Consider the following 4,906-nt stretch of genomic DNA (forward strand, 5'->3'; position numbering starts at 1 on the left):
GGAAGTTAATGGATAATAGCGATTGTACTTACAAAGATAATTATGTAAAATTGTGTGTGGGGGGAAAATTCACAGTTTCCGAACCAAGACACAAACTGAAGCACAGTTCTCACAGTTCCAAATTTTGCAATAGAGCTCTTCTGCCAAAAATGGGAAAAGATGGAATAACGAGGGGGAGAAACCAAGATGCTAGAAAAATATATTTTATTTGTTTGGATCACGAATAAAACATATTTTTCTAGCATCTTGGTTTCTCCACCTCATATTTCCGGTTTCAGATGCTAGCCACTTTCCTTTGTTGCGAAACACGGAATAACACACATGAATTTTTGCAAACAAATGTGGAAATGGGGCAAATGAAACTCAAGATTGGAAAAATGAGGAACTAAGGGAAACCAAAACTGACAGATTTGTTTATTCCTAGCAGCAATTTGTCAACCTGAACCTTTGGCAGTCTCTTCAGTGGAGAAACAAGAAGAATGAATATTTGAGCTCTTTCAACTCTACTCATTTCCAACGACGATGATGGACTGTATCCAATGCTGGTCCTAATCAGAGTAGACCACTAAATTAATGAAGCTAAATAGTCATGTTCATTAACATCTGAAGCTCGCTGTAACGACATCGCAGGGCACTTCCAAAATAAAATCGCATGCATCCGTAGGGACCTAGACTCCGATGTTATGACAGACGAATCCATTGAAGTGTCCAGAACACAGTCTTGTCTTTCATTATTGGATGAGTTTCAGTTGGTGCAGCTTGAGGAAGTGGACAAGGTACTTGGATTGGTGCGGGCGACCACGTCTGCTCTAGATCCTTGTCCATCTTGGCTAGTGAAGGCTAGCAGGACTACTACCACCGGCTGGGCCAAGGAAGTGATAAATGCCTCCTTGAGTGAGGGAGTAGTCCCTAGTAGCCTCAAGGAGGCAGTAGTAAGACCTCTGTTAAAGAAACCTTCCTTAGACCCAGATGACCTGAACAACTATAGACCGGTGGCGAATGTCCCCTTTTTGGGCAAGGTTCTGGAGCGGGTGGTTGCCGGTCAGCTCCAGGTGCTCTTGGATGAGACCGATTATCTGGATCCGTTTCAATCCGGTTTTAGGCCTGGTTTTGGCACTGAAACAGCCTTGGTCGCCCTGTATGATGACCTTTGTCGGGAGAGGGACAGAGGGAGTGTGACTCTGTTGATTCTCCTTGATCTCTCAGCGGCGTTTGATACCATCGACCATGGTATCCTTCTGGGGAGACTCGCGGAGTTGGGAGTTGGAGGCACTGCTTGGCAGTGGTTCCGCTCCTACTTGGCGGATCGTCACCAGAAGGTAGTACTTGGGGAACATTGCTCAACTCCTTGGACTCTCCATTGTGGAGTCCCTCAGGGGTCGGTTTTGTCCCCCATGCTTTTTAACATCTACATGCAGCCTCTGGGTGCCGTCATCAGGAGTTTTGGAGTGCGTTGCCACCAGTACGCTGATGACACGCAGCTCTATTTCTCCTTTTCATCTTCTACAGGTGAGTCTGTGGATGTGCTGAACCATTGCCTGACCGCGATAATGGACTGGATGAGAGCTAATAAACTGAGACTCAATCCAGACAAGACTGAGACACTGTTGGTGAATGCCTTCCCTGCCCAGATGGTGGATGCTTACCCTGTTCTAGATGGGGTTACACTCCCCTTGAAGGAACAGGTTCGTAGTCTTGGGGTTCTTTTCGATCCTTCCTTGTCTCTGGAGGCGCAAGTGGCCACGGTGGCAAGGAATGCATTCTACCACCTTCGGTTGGTAGCCCAGCTACGCCCCTATCTGGACAGGGATGACCTCGCCTCAGTTGTTCATGCTCTGGTAACTTCTAGGTTGGATTACTGTAATGCGCTCTACGTAGGGCTGCCCTTGAAGACAGTTCGGAAGCTTCAGCTAGTGCAAAACGCAGCAGCCAGACTGCTGACAAGGACCAGCCGGTCAGCGCATATAACACCTGTTCTGGACCGTTTGCACTGGCTACCTATTTGCTTCCGAGCCAGATTCAAGGTGCTGGTTTTGACCTATAAAGCCTTACACGGCGTGGGACCGCAGTATCTTGTGGAACACCTCTCCCGCTATGAACCGACCTGGTCACTTCGCTCAGCATCTAAGGCCCTCCTCTGGGTACCAACCCATCGGGAAGCCCGGAGGACAGTTACTCGATCTAGGGCCTTTTCTGTAGTGGCCCCCGAATTGTGGAATAGCCTCCCCGAAGAAATACGCCTGGCGCCGACGCTTCTATCTTTTCGGCACCAGGTTAAGACCTGGCTATGCTCCCAGGCATTTTAAAGCGTTTAATGTTACAATTTTAAATCTCTTTGTTTCAGTTTATTTATTGTGATATTTTGTATTTCTGTACTTTTAATCTTTTGTACACCGCCCAGAGAGCTATTCGCTATGGGCGGTTTAAAAATGAAATAAAATAAATAAATAATAAATAAACTTCAGTGGGTCTACTGTAAGTAGAGCTAGCATTGGACACATTCCACTGAGGACGACGACAATGATAACATGAAAGAAAAAGAGAATGGTTAAAATAGCTTGAATTAATAACAGCTGAAAATAAATAAAATCATCACCACCACCACCACCACCACCACCACAGCAACATTGCCACACTAAGTACCTTTTGAGCTCTTGAGATTGGTTTTTTTCTGCTGAACCCCAGCTATGACTAATGTTCTAAGGTAGTATTTGGGAGGTGCAGAAAGACACCACTGTTGGAAAAAAATAAGCCAGATAAATTTGGTGTGCTCATTTCTTTCCCCCTAGCAATGCTCACATCTTTGCTATGTATGCTAGGACTCTTTAACACTAATAATCACTCCAGCCTTCCCTGTGGAAGAGATTCAGTCTAGCAGCTATGTACACACCTGTGGAAGGCATCTGCACTGAAGGGGCCGTGCACAATTTGAGGCCTTACGTAAAGTGTGCTACGAATCTACTCTATGGGATTAAAGAAAAGAGATTTAGAGACTAATGGAGCAGAATGCAACAACCCTTACAGAGAAAGAGAGAGACATCATAGATTCAAAAAACACTCATTTCCACTTTAGTACATTCAGGCAATAAAGGAAGAATCTTGAGGAACCCTTTGGCATATTTGTTGGTAGAACTTACCTAGTTCACGTTTTCCAAAACAATATTGTGAACCATGGAAAACCTTTGCAGTTCTCTAAATTTTGCAATGCGGTTCTCCAGTGAAGGTCTCCTGTGCAGAAATGTATATTCCAGGGTAAAACGTGCATTGAAGTATATTTATTAATGAACATAACATACAAAATGCATTATAATGAGGGAAATTGTATCGCAAAAAATGTGTATATTCGACAAAAACTTCACACTAAAATGCCAATGACTTTTCACAAGACTGTCTTTTTAAAAAACTGATGTGGGAATGTGGAGAACTGAATTTAAGAGTGAAAAAATAGAAATGAAGGGAAACTGAAATTGACAGGTTTGCCCATCCCTAATGGAGGCAAGGGTAAATGGGAAGAATATGCACTCATTTCATCTTCACGTAAACCCTCTTCAGTCAGTCTCCAATGCATTCAATATGCATTGGAGTAGTCAGTCTCCAATGCATTCAGAGGAAGCAGGATTGTCCCTGCTAGCCACCACCACAACGTATTTTGTGATATTGTGAAAGGGGTGTTTATTTATTTATTTATTATTAAATTTAGATCCTACCCTTCCTTCCTGTGTTTATAGGTCTCTTGTTGCACTCAAACCCTGCTTGCAGGTTTCCCAGATGCATCTTTTTGGCCAGTGTGTGAGAACAAGATGGTGGATTAGATGGGCCATTGGCCTGATTCAGCAGGGCTTTCCTTATCTTCTTAGCTAGAAGAAGTGTGTTTGAGTAGAGAGAGTGAGAAAGTGAGCCTCACATCACTGAATAAAAAGTGGTCCACAGCAGAGTAGTCTTTGAGTTTAATTAAAGAAAAGTAAGGGAAACAGCAATGACATATAGATCTTCTACACAAAAATAAGCCTACGGCCATACTACCCTGAACATACCCGATCTCGTCTGATCTTGGCAGCTAAGCAGGATCAGGCTTGGTTAGTACTTGGATGGGAGACCGCTTGGGAATACTGGCTGCCTTAAGCATAGAGGAAGGCAATGGTAAACCACCTCTGAATATCTCTTGCCATGAAAACCCTATGGATATATCAAAAAAGGGTCGCCATAAATCGTAATCGACTTGAAGGCATATAACAACAAGCACAAAAATAATCTGTGTCAGTGGGCAAGAAAAAGCCCATAGAACAAAAAAAAAATAAGGGGGTGTCATAAAGTGCATGGAAAGATACAGCCTGAAATCTTCCCGGAAAAGTCCAGAGGATTTTCATCTAAATTGGTTTCAGGCAGGCTTGCTCCCTGTAAGCAGCTTCTAATGCTGTAAGGCAGAAGCCTGGAGCCATCAGTAGTCTGACAGTTTAGTTTTCTTACATCGATCCAGAAAATATATACTGGGTCATTTGCACCATCTGCCACACAGGTGTCATCCTTGGGAATTGCGACAGAAGCCTGGAAATGGCCGGTATGAAAGGCTGTTGGAAGGTCTCTACCAGCTGCAGCAGAAACAGATTGCAAAAGCAAAGCTCATGGCGAAACCTCAAACAGCAGCAGCTACCAAGCAAATGGTTCTGCCAAAAGAAAAAAAGGCAGCATGGGGCAATAGTTAGCTGCCTTGGGGAATTATTCATAGACAGATAGATAGATAGATAGATAGATAGATAGATAGATAGATAGATAGATAGATAGATAGATAGATAGATAGATAGATAGATAGATAGATAGATAGATAGATAGATAGATAGATAGATAGATAGATAGATAGATAGATAGATAGATAGATAGATAGATAGATAGATAGATAGAGACCATT

General features: G+C 43.4%; 1 pseudogene; it reads left to right on the forward strand.

Annotated features, from left to right (window-relative positions):
* The first annotated feature begins 4,006 nt into the window (after positions 1-4,006).
* LOC133370077 (5S ribosomal RNA) lies at positions 4,007-4,125 on the forward strand (annotated as a pseudogene).
* Positions 4,126-4,906: the final 781 nt, after the last annotated feature.

Source organism: Rhineura floridana, chromosome 14 (assembly GCF_030035675.1).
Source record: "Rhineura floridana isolate rRhiFlo1 chromosome 14, rRhiFlo1.hap2, whole genome shotgun sequence".
NCBI classification, from domain to species: Eukaryota; Metazoa; Chordata; class Lepidosauria; order Squamata; family Rhineuridae; genus Rhineura; species Rhineura floridana.